The sequence below is a fragment of the Cervus canadensis genome, chromosome 2, assembly GCF_019320065.1.
Source record: "Cervus canadensis isolate Bull #8, Minnesota chromosome 2, ASM1932006v1, whole genome shotgun sequence".
In the NCBI taxonomy this organism is placed as follows: domain Eukaryota; kingdom Metazoa; phylum Chordata; class Mammalia; order Artiodactyla; family Cervidae; genus Cervus; species Cervus canadensis.
In genome coordinates, this window is record NC_057387.1 from 41,190,501 (window position 1) to 41,211,103 (window position 20,603).

Below are 20,603 nucleotides of genomic sequence, written 5' to 3' on the forward strand. Positions count from 1 at the left end.
TCTCCTGGTGGAAAGTTTCATTCCTTTACCCCTGCTCAATTCTTTCACTTCTTATTCCTTTTTCCTTATGCTCTATAATTCTTCAGCTAAATTCTGAGCCCAAGAAGGATCCCCAATGCAGGAGAATGGTTAATCATAGGAAACTTGGTATCAGCAGACATGTGTTCAAATCCCAGTCTAGCTACCCAGCTGCCTTCTTACCACACTTAACCCAACTTGTATTGCTTAATATAAACTTTTCTGCTCTATAAAATGAGGATGAATAAATTAAAGAGTTGTACAGATGAAAAGAGAGAGCACATTTAAAGCATTCAGTACTGTGCTTAGCATACTGCCATCAATAAATGATAGGGGCTATGATCTCTACTTCATTGCCATTCAGTTCAAAATATTCAATGTCTCTGTAACTTTTTAAAGGACAAGAGGGAAAAAAAAAAAAATGCCTGACACTGACCCCAGGAATTCAGAGAGGTAATTAATGAAATAATGTCTAAGAGACCTACTGAATGATATGGGGGAAAGGTAACACACCAGTCTTGATAAGAAGAAAAACAATGCTCACCCACCAACACCTTCACCTGCCAACCTTCCTTTACATGATAACAGCTCATACTATGAACACAATAAAAAAAGAAAATCAACATCTTTCACATTTAGCCCCCTCTTAGAAGCTGTTACTGGCCCTAAGACAAAGGTGTCTTTCCTGTCAGCCAAACAGGAATTACTCTAAAAATTCCTAGGACCTCAAAATGAAACACACATATACCGTTCTCAGAGCAAGTCATTTTAGAAACTTACTGGGACCAAAACCACACTCACTTCACACTAACCTGCTATCTGTGGGGCCCATACTTCCTCTTCTTCATAAGGATATCCGCTTGGGCTATACGGACCCCACATATTCTGAGTTACCTTTTCATTCTTCTAGGTGGCACAAGCCTGTTGTACTCAGGTGAGAAGACAGAAGAATTCTGTCCTATCACATGCGCAGATGTGGTGTTCCATTACCTTCTATCAGCTAGACTATAGGGTTAAGGAACTAGATCAAATTACGGTCTAGGAGCGTTCAGGCATCGTAATGCTAGCAAAGGTATGGATGACAGTGGACTGTTGCTTTGCCCTCGGAGAACACCAAACTGACAAAAAGCACAGTCTGAACCTAAAAACCTTACCCCAAACTGCCCAGAAGCTCTTAGAAAAGCAGATGTGTAAAACAATGAAAAGTAAAACTGAAGTGTAAGCTAATGAAAGCTGACAGCATCAGAGCCTATTAGCTCCATTCTGCTATTTATAGTGCTGTGGCTCACTCTATCAACACAATCATCGCTAAATTAGATATGACTAACAGTTTTGGTTGATCCAGTTTAATCGGGTCAGATTAATGAGCCAGCTGCACACCCATGTGGGAGAACCATTCATCCTAAACGAGATGCTGATGTTTAATGTAGTATCAAATTCTCCTTTCCCAAGTTTGGGCTGAATTGTACTGTTAAATTCTTGCCTGGAGAATTCCATGAGCAGAGGACCCTGGTGGGCTACAGTCCATGGGGTCACAAACAGTCGCACATGACTGAATGACTAACATACTGTTAAATTAACCTGTCTTTCCCTCCAGCAGGCCTCCAGCAGAAGCCCGTAGCCAGTGGAGGACTCAGCTAGCTCAGGCTGTCGTGCCAGCAACTTCTCAGGAGCTAAAGACCAGCTGAAGGGAGTGCTTGACTCTAAGTTAGAGATGCTAACCATTTCTGGTAGTGAAGAATGAAGAGCCAGGCGTCCTGGATTCAACTCCCTGCACTGTCACTTGTTAGGAATTAGGTCTTGGCCAAGTTTCTTAATCTCAATAAACTTGTTTCTTCATTTGTAAAGCAGAGCTAATACTACCTACTCTATAGCAGGGATACACAATCTCTGGGATCTAATGCCTGATGATCTGACCTGGAGCTGATGTAATAACAATAGAAATAAAGTACATGATAAATGTAATGAACTTGAATCGTCCTAAAACCATCCCCCACCCTGCCCCGTGTCCATGGAAAAGCAGTCTTCCATGAAACCTGTCCTTGGGGCCAAAAAGGTTGCGGACTGCATCATAGAGTTTGTTTTTGTTTCTTTTAAACCTCTGAAATTAGTTTATTAGTATCATCCAGGACTCAGATGTTCAGTATTCCTCCTAAAATTACATAGACAAAAGCAAATGGAAAGAACCCAAGTCAAAATTCTATAATAAAACAGCAGTCCCTCACAAAAGCATGTAAAATTACAAGAATGTTATTTTAAAACACCAGCACTTTAAGAGAACAATAATCTCAAAAGCCACAAAATTGCCAAATTGTTTCCCAAACTGCTAAGCAGATAAATATATGACCCTAATCAATGAGCTTGAGTTTTGTAAACAGAAGTAAAATTCAAATAAATCAGATAGTTCATACTGAAATACAAAATGTCTTTTTCCCTCAGGTCTATTCAATTTATAAAGGGGCAACCCATAACATAGGAAGATATACCTGATTTAAAATGTGGTATACAATTTTTGGGCTCCAAAATCACTGCAGATGGTGATTGCAGCCATGAAATTAAAAGACGCTTACTCCTTGGAAGGAAAGTTATGACCAACCTAGATAGCATATTAAAAAGCAGAGACATTACTTTGCTAATAAAGGTCCGTCTAGTCAAGGCTATGGTTTTTCCAGTGGTCATGTATGGATGTGAAAAATGGACTGTGAAGAAAGCTGAGCGCCGAAAAATTGATGCTTTTGAACTGTGGTGTTGGAGAAGACTCATGAGAGTCCCTTGGACTGCAACCAGTCCATCCTAAAGGAGATCAGTCCTGGGTGTTCATGGAAGGACTGATGTTGAAGCCGAAACTCCAATACTTTGGCCACCTCATGCGAAGAGCTGACTCATTGGAAAAGACCCTGATGCTGGGAGGGATTGGGGACAGGAGGAGAAGGGGATGACAGAGGATGAGATGGCTGGATGGCATCACCGACTCGGTGGACATGAGTTTGAGTAAACTCCGGGAGGTGGTGATGGACAGGGAGGCCTGGCATGCTGCGATTCATGGGGTCGCGAAGAGTTGGACACGGCTGAGCGACTGAACTGAACTGATACAATTTTAAAAGTCAATCTAATTAATTAAAAATACCTTTAACCAACGGTCTCAAGTTTCCTAAACAGTCTGTATTTAGATAAACAGGAGAAGACATTTATAGCCAGCACTTTTTCCCCCAGAGCCTTTGCTGGGACAAACATCAACAAAAAAACAATACAGCAGTCTTGTATTTTAAGCTCACGCTTTTGGGGATACATTCTCAAGTCTTTAACATGGGAACTGCAAATAAAACTGCCATTACATGGTAACGGGAGTTAAAGAGTATAGAGTCTTCATGTAAAGATTAGAACATACTTTTCTATTAGCCCTTCAAAGATTGACTTTCAAAATGTTTGATTCTAATAATCCCATGCTGTGAGTAATGCCATTACTCTTCACTTTGGAAATGTAACTGGGCTATGTGAAATCTGCTATTAACTGGTCAAGATTTAAGTTTCAGTTATGGATGAAAACTGTCTCAATTCAACTTTTATACCCTCATCATGGGTATGCAGGGTGCATAGACAAAAGCTTTTTATCAGCTAACTATATGAAAGATAAACACTGTAATAATTCGTGTGATCCAGAATAGGCAAAAGCAAAAGACTAGCTTCCCCTTAAAAAGAAAAATGTTCAGACCTATGAAAAGGACAATACTAATTTTAAAAATTGTGTTTACTTATAAGAATTCAGAATGTTAACAACACTGCTGCAATTTTTTCTTTTTTTGTAATTACAGAGTGGTATTCAGTTAACAGAACAACAATTATTCGTATAAGCTGCATCAGAGACAACTGAAGATGAAAAAACTACCATCCCTATATATACCTAATCAACGCTGCATACCAACAAGAACCTGCTTTAAATTTCCATGCCTATCTACAACCCCCATCCTGCACCAGGCAAGATTAGTGGCTATTGAAAATACCATCAGGACACATTTGGGACTGTGTTAACTCTACAAAAAAAGACACTGTACAGTTTAAAAACAAATCTTACACAGCCTTACATTTCAATGTTTTTCTTTAAAAGGAGTGAGTTGTGTACAGGGGGGTTAAACGCTTTGTAGACAAAAAAAAAAAAACTGCACCAGAACCAACTTATTCATCATCATCATCATCTTCTTCTTCCTCCTCATCCTCTTCATCTTCTTACTCCTCTTCATCTTCCTCATCTTTCTCCTCTTCCTTCTTTTTCTTGCTTTTTTCAGCCTTGATGACTCCCTTTTTGCTGCATTAGGCTTCCCTTTAGCTCGGTATGCAGCTGTATCCTTTTCGTACTTTTCCTTCAGCTTAGCAGCCTTCTTCTCATAGGGCTGCTTGTCATCTGCAGCAGTGTTATTCCACATCTCTCCCAGTTTCTTTGCAACATCACCAATGGACAGGCCAGGATGGTCCTGTTTGATTTTTGGACAATACTCAGAACAAAACAAGAAAAAGGCTGAAGGAGGCCTCTTGGGTGCACTGGGATCCTTGAACTTTTTTGTTTCCCCTTTAGGAGGGATGTAAGTCTTCACTTCTCTTTCATAACAGGCCTGGTCCGCCTTTGCCATGTCTTCAAATTTTCCTGTCTCTGTAGCAGACATGGTCTTCCACCTTTCTGAGCACTTCTTAGAAAACTCTGAGAAGTTGGCTGAAACATCCGGGTGCTTCTTCTTGTGCTCCTCCTGGCAAGTTTGCACAAAGAACGCATATGATGACATTTTGCCTCTTAGGATCTCCTTTGACCATTTTTAATTATCTTTCCTCCGAGAGGCAGAGAGTTGCCAAGTGCCCATCTGGCTTTCACTTGCCCCGGCACTGTCTCTATCCAGCATAGAGTTTTTTATGATTAAATGAAATAATCCATTTAAACTGTTTACAATAAATACCTGGCATATAGTAAGCCCTCACTGAATGTCAGCTGCAACTAGCAGTAATAAACATCAGGCTAAAGGAAGCTTTTTTGATAGTTGCTTTCTCAGAAACATACAGTTGACACATACACTAGCCAAGGATTCTAAAGTTCAGAACTGTTGGCATTTTAGACTCGATAATTCTTTGTTATGGGGGACTGTCCTAAGCACTGTAGGATGTTTGGCAGCATTCTTGACATCTAACCACTATGCAGCACTGTCTCAGTTGTAACATCCAATAATGTCTCTAGACATTGCTGTATGTCTCTGGGGCAGGAGAGGGAAGCAAAATTGCCTCAGTTTGACCACTACTGTGCTAGAGCAATTAATAGCTGCTATTCAGGACACTGACGCTCCATCTTTGTCTTATCACTCTTGCCTAAATGTCCCATCAACTATGTCTACTAGGTAACTCAATGATAAGTGAGTCACATACATAAAAGGCTGCCTTAAAATGACTTCCTCCTTTGCTCTTAATTCAATTCTGTGAAGACACACGTGTCTCCACACAGTGTCTATTATTTTTGCCTCAGTGGTCTCAGTACCCAGCACACAATGGACAATCAATGAATGGTGAATGAATTATGAATACACCCTTGCGCTTTTTTGTTTTGCTAAACAACTCAGAGCAGCACTCAGGTTTCCTCACCCTTACTTGACTCCAGTCAAAAAACAAAGGAGATAAACCCTGAGCACACCCTGAAACACTCACATGCCATGAGGAAACATGATCAGCCAAGCCAAGCCGGGTAAGCAGGAGCAGGAGAGGGCAGGAACACCCTTGCCACAGAGCTTCAGGGCATGGAGTCAAACTGAACACCAGCCCATCTCCATAAAATAGCACCAAGGGTTGAGCTGGAGAAGAGGGTCCAAGTAGGTCAGTGAGCAAAAGACCTGCAGCAAGTCCTGAGATGAGAGGGTTGAACCAGTGTAGTTACAGAGCAGAGCAAGGAACAGAAGCTCAGAAGAATTATCTGAGAAATCCCATGGACACGTGGAAATGTGCTTGGCTGGATGTGAACATGTTTCAGACAACTGTGACAGGGTCACTTCAGTTCAGCTCAGTTCAGTTGGTCAGTCGTCTCCAACTCTTTGCGACACCATGGACTACAGCATGCCAGCCTTCCTTGTCCTTCACCAACTTCCAGAGCTTGCTCAAACTCATGTCCATTGAGTCAGTGATGCCATCCAACCATCTCATCCTCTGTCATCGCTTTCTCCTCCTACCTTCAATCTTTGCCAGCATTAGGGTTTATTCAAATGAGTCAGTTCTTTGCATCAGGTGGCCAAAGTATCAGAGCTTCAGCTTCAGCATCAGTCCTTCCAATGAATATTCAGGACTGATTTCCTTTAGGATTGGCTGCTTTCATTTCTTTGCAGTCCAAGGAACTCTCAAGAGCCTTCTCCAACACCACAGTTCAAAAGCATCAATTCTTCAGCACTCAGCTTTCTTTATAGTCCAACTCTCACATCCATACATGACTACTGAAAAAACCATAGCTTTGACTGTATGGACCTTTGCTGGTAAAGAAATGTCTCTGCTTTTTAATTTGCTGTCTAGGTTGGTCATAGTTTTTCTTCCAAGGAGCAAGGGTCTTTTAATTTCATGGCTGCAGTCACCATCTGCAGTGACTTTGGAGCCCAAGAAAATAAAGTCTGTCAATGTTTCTATTGTTTCCCCATCTATTTGCCATGAAGTGATGGGCCTAGATGCCGTGATCTTAGTTTTATGAACGCTGAGTTTTAAGCCAACTTTTTCACTCTCCTCTTTCACTTTCATGAAGATGCTGTTTTCATCAGGGGTCACTTAGGGTCTCAAAATGAAATGAGACCCAGATTCTGTCATCCATGGTTCCAGTTCCCCCTGCCAGCTTCATGTCCAGTACAGTTTTAATCCATATATTCTCTCTTCAGGTCAATAATAAACATGCTGAAAAAAACTTTTCCTTAGAAACTATTATTATTTCCCCAATGGCCCATTAAATAAAGGTGTTTAATTCTGTAAAGAACAACTTAAATATGCTATAGAATAACAACATGTATCACAAAGTTCAGCAAACAGAATTTTCAAGTGAAATCACTTCAATTATTTTCATATGAACCCCCAAAGTGATGCAACTGTATCAGGTGATTGCATGGTATTTCTGAAGTACACAATGAGGATTCTTAAATCCCTGGTTATTTATTACTGAGATATAAACTAGTAAACAAAGACACAGTTCTCTCAAGTCATGTAAGATATATCTACTGTCACTTCCTTGCCCAGTGCTCCATTTTAATTCAGCTAAAATTTATTTTTTCTTTGGTTCTGTGTCCTTTATTTTCAAAGGTATGCAGATTTGGATGTGATAATAAAAGCTTATAATCTGGGTGAGAAATTTCTTCTAGGGTCATATGTAGGAAAAGCTATATACTTCTTTTACAGAAAATAGTGGGTTTAGGGGAGGAGATGAGAGGGGGAGGGGGAGAGGGAATAACTAGTAACATATCATGTCTCCTTTATCACTTTCGCTAGGAATCCTAGACCATACTTGAAAGAAACTCACTTCTAGTGGTTCATCTGCTTTTATACCTGGGGACAACTTTCTATTCAAGTTTTTATTTCTCTGAGCCTGATTTTTAATTTATTCATAGCTCACCACTTTATGGTATGTGTTTATTACACGTCTCCAAAAATATTTTGTGAAATGAGGCAAAACATGAATAAAAACTAAGCAATGATCAAAATTTTATATTATGTAGATGACACTGTGAAATGAGAGACAAGGTTAGCTTTAGTAATTAGTCAAATATAAATGAAAGGCAAGAATGTTAGACAGCATACAACATCTGTTTCTAGCATTGAGGGTTTGGTCTTTTTTTTTTTTTTTTTTAGGATTTCTGATAAAAATGCAGAAATGCAGAACCCTCTTGGAGGGTTAAATACCTTAAGGCATTATCAGTAAGTTAGCAGTTTACTGAAGACTAGCTAATATGTGCACAGGATTATATACAGGAGCAGGTCCATCAGGGAAAAAACATAGAAAGGGTAGGTAAGACAGGATCAACCTCACTTCCTCATTTTTAAATGGTGCCGCTGCAGTCACAAGGACCCACCTGGAAACACTTTATAGTTTCTTTGTGCTGTTGGTAAACACATCAGTCATAGTGACTGCCCCACCCATTGCCCTCCTGAAGGGGCAACCCTGGGACCCACGCTTCAGCTCATGAAGACAGCCCTGACCAGAAGACAGTCAGCTCTGACTCCCATCCCAGCCTATGATAAATACAAGACTTGCTACTTAGCCTAATTCAGCGGCAGAAAACTAAACACAGGGGAAGTCATTTCCATAATTATCTTGCTTCTCCCAACATTTTCCCTCATTAAATTAGAATGGTCAATTCTGAGCTAAACAAAAATCTCTGCTCTTTAATTTTGCTTTCCATGTTTTGGGTAGTTAATATACAAACATGGTTCAGAATTCAAAAAAGACACCCTCCCTCCTGGGCCTAGAGCTTTTTAGTTGCCCAATGAAAGAAACAATATTGTCCGTTTATAGCTAGCCTTCCAGAAATTTTCTATTAATTCATACAAACTTAAGAGTCGCAGAAGCTTTTTCAGTTCCAGGAAACTGAGAAAAACTCATTTTTTTCCCTTTAAACTACTGCATTCAATTCACATTCCTAAATTCTATTTCAAAAGACTTGTGAGCTTTGTTGTCCTTTCCCATTTTATCACTACTGCAAAAATGGCTTTAATTTTCTCCCTGACTCTATTAATCTCCCTTCATCCACATGGCCACCAGAGTAATCTTTACTGTCATTATTGTTGTTATTAAATATATTATGAAATATGTATACTACAGATATGTACACTATAAATATATTATACATACAAAATGGCATAGATGATATGTGTGTGCTTTTTAGAACAACATACCACATGCCTACCACCAGCTTGAGTCATAGAATATGAACAGCACTTTGGAAACCTGCTTTGTGCCTTTTGTTGCCTGTTTGTCTTTCCCTCCCTCTGCCCCAGAGTAATTACTTTTCTGAATACTGAATTCTCCCATTATCTTGGGATTTATTGTACCCCAATAAAGTAAATGAATAGTGTTGCATGGTTTTGAAGTTTTCATAAGGGAATTACACTGAACGTATATCTCTGTGACATGTCAGATACCTTTGTTTTCATCTCTCAAAGTTCCACTGTGTTTTAAGATATTTTGAAAGTGAAAGTGAAAGCTGCTCAGTCCTGTTGGACTCTTTGCAACCCCATGGACTATAGAGTCCATGGAATTCTTCAGGCCAGAATACTGGAGTGGGTAGCCATACCCTTCTCCAGGGGATCTTCCCAACCCAGGGATTTAACCCAGGTCTACCACATTGCAGGCGGATTCTTTACCAGCTGAGCCACAAGGGAAGCTTAAGATGCTGTCTATGTCTCTAATTAGCATTCAATCTTTTCCCTAGCTTTTTGAACATATGGAATATAGTCATATTTTAATGTTGTTATGCATAATTTCATTTATCAGTTCTGACTGCGTTTCTACTGATGTATTTTTTCCTAGACTTAAAGTTCATATTTTCCTGCAACACTGATTGCCTGGTGATTTCTGATTGGATGGCAAACATTGTTTTTTCCCTTGTTAGAAGCTGGATACTTATATATATTTTGTAACTAGCCTGGAGATTGGTCTAGGCCATAGTTAAGTTAGTAGGAGACAGTTGGCTCTTTCATATCTGTCTTTCAAGATTGTTCTGTGTACGTGTGCTTAGTTGTTCAGTCATGTCCGACTCTTTGCGACCCCAGGGACTGCAATCCGCCAGGCTCCTCTGTCCATGGAATTCTCCAGGCAAGAATACTAGAGTGGATTGCCGTGCCCTCCTCCAGGGGATCTGCCCAACCCAGGGATCGAACCCAGGTCTCCCGCACTGCAGGTGGATTCTTTACTGTCTGAGCCACCACGGAAGCCCTCAATATTGTTAGGTGGGCCCAATTCAGTATTTATTCTAGGGCTAATGATTCCTCACTTCTGAGCCACAGCTGTTCTGAGTTCTCTATACAATGTCCTATGAATTATGAGGATTTCTAATTTGGTAGGAGGTGCAGGGAATGAGAATGGGCAGTGGACAGGTACTTTTCATAGCCCCATGTGAACACCAAGTGTCATTTTCTTGGGTGATTCTTTCAAATCTCAGGTAGTTTCCTCATGTACATGCACTCTTCAGCAGCTCTCTGCATATTGGAAGGGAACCCTCTGCAGGTCTCTGGACTGTTCCATGATGCTCACTCTGTCTCTTCTCCAGTACTCTGTCCTGAAAACTGTAGCCATCCAGACTACTTCAAGCTCTCAGTTGGTATCCTCAAATCAGAGGGCTCACCAGGCTATACCAGGGCCTTCCCTCCTCTGCCACGGCCTGAAAACTTTCTCTTGGCAGTCATCTGGGGCAATCACAGGGCTCACTGTTTTTTATCTCTCAAAGAACACTATCCTTCATTGTCTGATGTTTAATATCTTGAAATTTATCATCTCATATATATTTTTTTCACTTTTTAAGTCATCTCAGGCAGAATGGTAAATTTACTCCATGTTGGATGCAAGTGGAAACCAGATAAATTTCTTTTTATTATATTACATAAATATCCTCAAAGTTAAAAGTTTTAAGTCCCTCATACATAAAATTCTTACACAACTAAAAAGTTTTTAAATTTTATAAATTAATTATAATCAAATCCAAAAGGGAATCAGTAACATTAAGGTGATTAATGATGTGATTTGGTTTAAATAAGACATGTTATTAATTGCTCCAGCATAAGTTTGCTTTAGTTTGGCTGTGGTGACTCACTTCTCCCATCAGTTCTCTGTATTTCAACCACTGAAAAATATTCATCTCATTCACCCTCCACTTTATTAAGTCCACTCCTGCTCTCTTTGGTTTCTATGCAGTTATATGTGCAACTGTGGATACCGAAATTTCATAGCAGTATTTAGTTATAAAATGGGTACCCAGATGGTCATGAATATGCTTACCTTAATTTTTAAATAATCACTGAAGTGAGAAAACAAAAAAATTCTTTTTCTTTATTTTAAATTCTTGTGTAGAACATGCAGTTTGATATGCATTGATTCAATGCAAGACAATAAAGCTTCTATCAAGTTGGTAGCCACACTGAAAAGACTAAAGATGTATTTGAGCCAAGAAAATTCTTCCAAGATAATCTCTACCTCATGTAAGATGATTGACAATGAGGAGAACCAGGGACTGAAGTTACAATGAGCTAAAAAAATACCCGTAAGAGAAAGGTGGGGAAACTCTATAAGAATAACCAAAATACCTGCTAGAAAAAAGCACAGAGTATAAAAGTGAATGTGACAGCAGATCAACTGCGAAGGAGGAAAATAAGAAGAGAAACTAAAGAAGAAGAATCCAAAGAGTATCACTGATAGGAAACAAACAAACAAAAGAAGAGACAGGGAAAAAGAGATTATCTAGGATGTTTATGGATAACACAGGAGTGACAGAAAGAGATGCATCTCCAGGGCAGGAAAGGAGAAGCTACACCAGCCAAACTGACAAAGGAAAGTCAGCGCAGCTTTTAGCAAAAGCCAGAGTATAGATCTAAATCACATACAGAATGCAACCAAGTTCTTTCACAGGGGGCAAGGTTGAGTTTTTCAGCCCTGCATTGAACTAGCCTCTCTGGAAAAGTAAGTGGCTTGCATCCCTCATATGACAAGAATTCAGCAAGACAGCAAAAGAGAACACTATATGGTGCTTCCTTTCTGCAGGGACTTGAGCTCAGTTTTAAAGTTTTGCTTGTGGTTCTCTATTTCTGCTTCTGGTTCCCTGAGTGCTCCCCTGGTTTGACCTATAACTTCTCCATGACCCTGGACTCTCACGAAATTTTTCCCACTGGGGACTTTTCTAAAATGGCGCTTCACTCTGGCCTTTTCACTGGTTTTCTTGAGCCTGGTGGCTCAGATGGTAAAGAATTCGCCTGCCATGCAGGAAACCCAGGTTTGATCCCTGGGTCAGGAAGATCTCCTGGAGAAGGAATGGGTACCCACTCCAGTATTCTCGCCTGGAGAATTCCATGGACAGAAAAACGTGGTGGGCTACAGACCGTGGGGTCGCAAAGAGTCGGACATGATTGAAAGGCTAACACTTGCCTTCTGGCCTTTTCATCGGCTTTCTTGAACCTGGTTTACTGTGTTTCTCCCTGATTCAGTGATGCCACCTGCCACCCCCGCCCCCCAAAGTGAGGGAAAGTCCTCCAGGAAACAGAAAGACTCCGATTATGGAAAAAGGAGAGCCATCAGAGTAATTATACTCCCAGTGGTGAACTCCCCACAGAGACCTAAGAGATAGGTGGGATGCCAAGATCTGTTTAGTTGTTTGGCAAGGATGCATGTCTAGGTGATCTAATAGCTATGTAAACCAACTGAATGTTATGAAGTGCACTTGAAAAATCTCAACTAAAGAGTGCTCCTGCCTCAGAATCCCCACTACGCAGCAGGGGTCAGCTGTCTACACGAACCTAGACGATGCACTGGAGTGGACAAGTGGGTGCCAGGAAAGTGAGAGAAAACGGGGAAAGGCAGGACTCTGGGCTCCTGGTCTTTGGTTGGAAAATCTTTCCCCTTTGTATTGTCTGGTGGTGACAGAGAGTGGGGAGAAACCTGAGACACATCAGGAACGAAATGAGATGCCATGCCCTATTTTAGCTCAAAGGCTCCTGAGGAATCCAGCGTCATCCACTCTCCACACGCTCCACTTTGGAGGTGGTAACGTCAGGCTCAGCATGACAGAACTCCAAGTTCTCTTCACTGGACGCGCTTTCATGACAGAGAGTCCACTGAGGGCATCCACCAGATTTGTCTGAAAAGGCAGCACTTAGGTGGTAGGTCCAAAGACGGCCTATAATTCAGGAGAATAGCTTCACCATGTAGGCTCATTTCACCGGAAGAAATCACTGCCTTATTCTTATTTTATTTAAGAATATACTAATTATTTAGAAATAAAATTCTGCCCAAGAAAGCAGAAATATTTTAATGGCTTTTCTCTCTATATTGTCACTTTTTGTTCTCTGTATCTGAATCTTTCCACTTAGTTTATAATAAAAATTGGATGCTAGTAAAATATACAAAGAATTTTAAAACTGGAAAGACCATCAGACTCTAGTGCTCTTTATTTTTATAAAAGAATCCAAGTCTAGAATGATTAAATATTGCAATAGAAGTCATACCCTGTAAAAGCTCAAAAATAGTATTCCTGTGAAAAATCCAAGGCTCTAAGGACTTAGTTAATTCACCCAAAATCAAAAACTAACAAATGATGAAGCGCATACTCAAATTCAGATGTCTCCACTGGCTTTGGAGACAGCCGTGATATGGTTGTGAGATAGCGGTGGGACAGCAGTACCCGTTATGCTGCGCAGCCTTTCTCATGCAGATAGAGAACTGTACTGCATACCTAGATCGGTAACGTGCCACAACCTGCATCAATACTAAGCAAAGGCAAAAAGGATTTGGGGTTGTCTACTTGTGTTTCTGGAATCTAATCTTACTGTAAACAGAGTAACAACTTGCACCTGTTTATTCCCCCAGAGTTTTACATTTAATTCTTCCTAGCTATTCCTCAGCCCTGGAGCTTCCTGGAGCAGTGTTCCTTTAAGGATGTTATGTGGACCACCTCAATAAGGGTCATGCCCTTGAGCTCCTTTTTAAAATATACAGATTCCAATAAAATAAAATTGTGTCCCACCCAGAATTACCCAGTCAGTATTTCTAGGATGGAGGGGTGGATTGGGAGTTGTCATCTTTATAAGCCTCCCTGCAGGCGTATGTACATTGAAATTTGAGAGTCACTGAGATAATACAGAAATGTCACTGACTGAGACTGTAACGCTAAAAGTAATTTTTAAGTAATGCTCAAAATTCTCCAAGCCAGGCTTCAGCAATACGTGAGCTGTGAACTTCCAGATGTTCAAGCTGGTTTTAGAAAAGGCAGAGGAACCAGAGATCAAATTGCCAACATCCGCTGGATCATCGAAAAAGCAAGAGAGATCCAGAAAAACTTCTATTTCTGCCTTATTGACTATGCCAAAGCCGTTGACTGTGTGGATCACAATAAACTGTGGAAAATACTGAAAGTTATGGGATTCCAGACCACCTGACCTGCCTCTTGAGAAACCTATATGCAGGTCAGGAAGCAACAGTTAGAACTGGACATGGAACAACAGACTGGTTCCAAATAGGAAAAGGAGTACGTCAAAGCTGTATATTGTCACCCTGCTTATTTAACTTATATGCAGAGTACATCATGAGAAACGCTGGGCTGGAAGAAGCACAAGCTGTAATCAAGATTGCCGGGAGAAATATCAATAACCTCAGATAGGCAGATGACACCACCTTTATGGCAGAAAGTGAAGAGGAACTAAAAAGCCTCTTGATGAAACTGAAAGAGGAGTGAAAAAGTTGGCTTAAAGCTCAACATTCAGAAAACTAAAATCATGGCATCTGGTCCCATCACTTCATGGGAAATAGATGGGGACACAGTGGAAGCAGTGTCAGACTTTATTTTGGGGGGCTCCAAAATCACTGCAGATGGTGACTGCAGCCATGAAATTAAAAGATGCTTACTCCTTGGAGTACAAGGAGATCCAACCAGTCCATCCTAAAGGAGATCAGTCCTGGGTGTTCATTGGAAGGACTGATGCTGAAGCTGAAACTCCAATACTTTGCCCACCTCATGCGAAGAGCTGACTCATTGGAAAAGACCCTGATGCTGGGAGGGATTGGGGGCAGGAGGAGAAGGGGACAACAGAGGATGAGATGGTGGATGGCATCACCGACTCAATGGGCATGAGGTTGAGTAAACTCTGGGAGTTGGTGATGGACAGGGAGGCCTGGCATGCTGCGATTCATGGGGTCACAAAGAGTCAGACATGACTGAGCGAAGGAACTGAACTGAACCGAGGCTGTAACAGTTTGCCTGGAAATAATAGAACTGAAATCGTGATGAGAATAGAGTTGCCTCCGGGAAAATCCTTCCTTAGTTACAAAGCTGAACTTTTATAAGAGTGCAATTAAAAAACTATCTTCAACTGCCTTCAGAATCTATTTTATGGATTATTGCAGATACACAATAATCTGGAAAATACTGAAAAATGAAAAGAATCAGCAATTCCCACTAGACAGCTACTTTTAATATTTTGATATATTATCTTCTTTTTCTTCAAGAAAGCAGCCTTTTTGTAACTTTGAGGATGACTTAAAAATGAACTCCTTAGTCAAAAACAATATTGTGTCAAACCTCCTTTAGTACAAGGATAGTCACATCAGCAGAACTGATAGGGTCAGAGTAAAGGGACAAAGTAGGTGATTAAATAGTTAATCCCACTAGGGGCCTCTAAGTAGAAAAAATATGGGAGACCCCTTTAAGTTAATGACTACTTAAGAAAGCAGGTTTGCTTAACCACAAAATCAGGCACCCTTGCTTAGCAACAAAATCATACAACAGAAGCACAGGACACGCCCTAAAACAATAAAACAATAGTGGCCTGAAACCTACATCCCGCCCAGTGAGCTGAGTAGTTAATGATCCCTAGAACATGCTTTCTGCACACATAAAAACAGTAATTTGTGGACCTAGCTTGACCATGTAGAGACAAGAAAACTCCCCTGCTCAACCTGGAGGAGGAACTGATGATGGAAGCAAGATATCTGCCCAAGAGAGAGAAAAGTTCTCTCCCTCCCCACCTTTTCTTTGATTATAAAACTGTAGCCAGGTAAGTTCTCAGGGAGTGGCATTTCTCACCCACCCGCTTTGTAAACCTCACAAAAGTCCTGTTCTAATAAATCACTTCTTATCTATCATTTTACCTCTTGCTGAATTCTTTTCTGCACTGAGACATAGAGAACTGTGATACTGAATCTCTTCAGAGCCCCGGGAAACACCAGTTTCAGAACCATTGTGGCCAGGGATGATAAAGCTATATCCTGACTGACTCCTTTCCAGGGAGGACAAACTGCTGCCCCCTGCATTATGACCAACCTGTCATGAAACTGTCATCAACCTATCTTCTGATCTTTCTCAGAGGAAAGCACTGTGTAAAGGGCCCAGCATCAGTCTACTGTTGGCAGGTTATGCACTCAGCCAGACCAGCCTTGATGGGGTTAAGCCCACGTTGCTGGGCCCACCCATATCCTTTGCTCCCACCACTGTGGCTGGTGAGCACTAAGGTAACTGCAGAAAGAGGCTGACATTCAGAGTGGGTTATTTTATCCACCTTTTTATTTAAAGTTTCTGCTACATGGATGCCATTTGCTGAGTAATGTGGGACATAAACTTTTTTCACACTCTGTATTCATTCTGAAAGTTTCATCTATGTAACTCTTTCCCCATCCTCTTTGTCAGCAATCTGCCAAAACTTTTTTCTGGGTCCCCACCGTGTAAACAAACTGCCAGTCACTGTCGATGAATTAGTGTATCTGCACTTTTGACCCTCTCTCAACCCAGACACAAACATATTGCTCAAAGTTCTACCCAGAGAGAGGATTTTCCATCACAACTGTCTTGCAGGGCCACCTCTGAATGGGGTTATAATGCTGCAGCCATCTGCCGCCAGTTGATGGCAACACATTGTGAAAACCATCTATAAACTAGGCCTTAGCTTTTTTTTCTTCTTCAGTCAAATGGCTTCTCCTGATGCGTAGCACAGGCTCTAGAGCACGGGAGCGTCAGTAGCTGCGGCTCCCCGGTTGTGCAGGGCACAGACTCAACAGTTGTGCGGCATGGGCTTAGTTGGGCTTCCCAGGTGGCACTAGTGGTAAAGAACCCATCTGCAACGCAGGAGACACAGGTTTGATCCCTGGCTTGGGAAGATCCCCTGCAGGAAGGCATGGCAACCCACTCCAGTATTCTTGCCTGGAGGATCCCATGGTTAGAGGAGCCTGGCGGGTTACAGCCCATAGAGTCACAAAGAGTTGGACATGACTGAAGCAACTTAGCTCACAGACATAGCCTTAGTTGCTCCATGGCATGTGGCATCTTCCCCAAAGAGGGATCAAACCCAATGTCTCCTGCATTGGCAGGCAGATTCTCTGTCACTGAGCCACTAGGGAAGCCCTTTAGGTTTCTTTGAAGGAGGATGGAAAGAGCTTTGTAAAAGGACAGCGGCATCTTGTTAAGCAAAACCAAAGGACATCATTGTTGTAAGACAGAAACACATAGATACTAAATGACCAAAAAAATAGATTCTGCTAGCTATTCACTGTCTCTCAGCTCCAAGCACTCCATTCAAGACTCTGCTCATGATGTTTGGATGTATGTACTAAAATTTCCCAATGTCTCGCCAACCAGTTTCTGGTTAGATTCTGCAAAACGGAAGCCTAAGGTGGAGGTTGGAAAGAGGAAGGACTCCTCCTGCTTCCAGTTCCTCTCAGGCTTGCTCCAGCAGCCACAGTCAGCTGTGACTTGGGCTTTTTTCAGCTGGCCCGGCCACAGATCCTGCCGCGCTCCCTTGGGCAGTGAGAACATTAGATCCACTGCGCTTCCTCAGCTGCTGGACCATGCCGCCTGAACCACCTAAGCACCTGTCAGGTTACCTCCCTCTCCTTTGAAAGTCTGAGTACCAACCATCATGCTTCTGAGGTCTGAAAACCAGCTGAAATGTACCCCTCCTTGAGAAATGATCACCAGTCCCAGAGAGCCTCTCCTTCAAAGCTATGCTGCTAAGTCGCTTCAGTTGTGTCCAGCTCTGTGCGACCCTAAGGACTAGAGCCCACCAGGCTCCTCCATTCATGGGATTCTCCAGGCAAGAGTACTGGAGTGGCTGGCAAATCAGTATTAGTATTAGGGGGTCTCCAAAGAAACAGAACCAATACAAGAAAGATAAACAGAAAGACATACACATAGAGAGAGAGACTTACCGGATATTGGCTCATGTGATCATGGAGCCTGAGAGGCCCCACACCTGCAAACTGGGGACCCAGGAAGGCCAGAAGTGTTGTTCAAAGGCCTGAGAGCCAGAGAGCCAGTGGTGCAGGTTCCTGTCTGTGTCTGAAGGCCTAAGAATCACGAGCACAAAGGGCAGGGAAACAGCCATGTCCCAGCTCCAGCAATCAGGTAAAGGGCAAACTCAGCCTTCCCCTATCTTCCTGTTCCCTTCAGGCCCCCAGCGGATCATATGAAGCACAGCTACGTTCGGGAGGGCGATCTGCTTTGCTCAGTTCATCAATTCAAACGTTCATCTCTTCTAGAAACCCTCTCACAGACATGCCAAAAATACTGTTTAAACAGATGTGGGAGTCAAGAGTTTTCAACCTAAGTTTCAACAGTTCTAGCAAAGAACTTAATCAATGTTATAAATATTGTCATTTTAAAATAAAACTATTGCATCACTCCAAATTTACCCACTAGACTCTAAAAATCAGAGCTGTTTAATATCCGCCATCTCCATTTAAAAAATACATTCCACCTCACCCACAATTTTACACTTAAAAATTCACAGTCACATTTCTCTATAATAAAAATGTATGTTAATTTGTACCACTTTAAAATTTTCAGTGTACACAATTCAAATTTTTAAAAATTTCTTCTGGCTTGATTAATTACAATTAGCATTATTATACAATGGAGTATAAAAATACGTTTTGACATACTACTAAATATAAAGGTAAAATTTATGGAAATAGCTATTAATGAGATTGATGTTCCTTTAAAAAAAATAAGATCATATATCTATGCACAGACAATGTTAATTATTGGGACGAGATGGAGCTCAATGGAAATCAATAACAAAAATATTATCAAGTGTGGGGCTTAAAAAACATATTAATAATCATGTGTAGTATTTATAAATTATTAATAATATAGATTATAGAAGCTACAACACACTTCAGATAGTAGGGATGAATAGAGAGCAGAGACATAACTTATAATTCTTACTAACCAGTAATCTCCCAAAGTTTAAAGAAAATAAAATTTAAATTTTCTAGTAGCCTTTTGGCAAAGATACTGAAAATATTTCTCCTGATAATCAGAAAAGTACATTTTATTTAAAGATGTCATGTTTATCTTTGGAAAGTAAACATTGGAGCTTTCATCTCCTTACTTGGAATCACACAAATATATAAAACAAGGTATTGGTTTATCTCTTAGTTTGAGTAGACTTCTCAGAGACTGTTTCAAATTGTCCCTTTATTTAGTGCCTTTGAAATTTTCTTTTATTCCAGGGGAATGCACTATAGTAAAATTAAGTTGGGTAAAAAAATTACCTTATTTTTTGTAAAGAGGAAAAATGGGAGACTGTGAGAGAAGCTAAAAAGGAGAAATTGCCAAGTACTACTTTGACCACAGGGAACTCTATTTTAGAAAGAAATACATAATCAGAGAAATTTGGAAACATCCTTTAAAAACTAATGACATCTGTAAACTTGAAATTCGTGGGAAGGCTTTGTGAAAGTCATGTGGTAACAATACCCCTGTTTGAAAGCCATTAGTCAAGGAATATTTTTAAAGACCATTGCACATATAGGGTACAATCAACATTAGTCCTTGTATTAGGTGGTTGTTTAAAAAAATGAGAAGCATACTGAAATACAGTTTCAGATATAGGGGTAGAAACAGAAACATATTTTTTGAGGGGGGAAATAAATACCTGCTTCTTCTAATAAAAATTTCTTTGCAGTAGTCCCAGCTTTATTGTACCCAAGTTTTGACTTAACAGTTAAAGCTAAGATTAATCATAAATTCATCATGTACAAAGTTGACATTAAATCTCTCGCTCCAAAATTCCCAGTCTTTGCATTCCAACCTACCTCTGTAACACTGCTGCCCAGCTCGTCAGAAGTATCATCATCAGTCTTAAGACCCCAAATTCATCACAATCCCTCCAACAACTGTACTATCATCATAGTTTTACTCTAAAATAGCGAAACAGGGCTTCCCCGGTGGCTCAGTGGTAAAGAAACTGCCTGCCAAAGCAGGAGACACAGGTTCGATTCCTGATCCAGGAATATCCGGTGCACAACTACTGCGCCTGCGCTCTAGAGCCCAGGAGTCGCAACTAGTGAGCCCACGTGCTGCAACTACGGAAGCCCGCGCGCACCCTGGAGTCTGCGCTCCGCAACGAGAGAAGCCACTGCAATGAGAAGCATGAACACTGCAACCAGAGGGCAGCCACCCCCTGCTGCAACGAGAAAAGCCCACATGGCAACGAAGACCCAGCACATCCAGAAACAAACAATTTTAAAAGATAAAGAGATATTTATGTCCTGTTATAAAAATGAACTTATAAAATTCACTTCCTTAAGTACAAACAGCAAGCAATACTATCATTGGCATCTTTAAAACAAATTGAATCCAACTGTCTAAAGCCACAGAAATCACTGACAAGAATTACAAGTGCGTACACGGAGTAAATTTTTAAATTATGTTTTTTTATACAGACTAATTCTCCACTTTCTGACTATTTTATAATATAAACCTCTGGATCTATATTTTGGACTTTTAATTATTAGTGGATAAATGTCAAGACAGAACTAAGTCTGAATGAATTCATCACTATATTACAGTACAGCATATTTAACTATTACATAAAACTAGTTTCATTTGAGTCACAACCTC

General features: G+C 40.8%; 1 pseudogene; it reads right to left on the reverse strand.

Moving 5' to 3' along the window:
* Positions 1-4,191: 4,191 nt before the first annotated feature.
* LOC122427588 lies at positions 4,192-4,821 on the reverse strand (annotated as a pseudogene).
* Between the last annotated feature and the right edge of the window lie 15,782 nt (positions 4,822-20,603).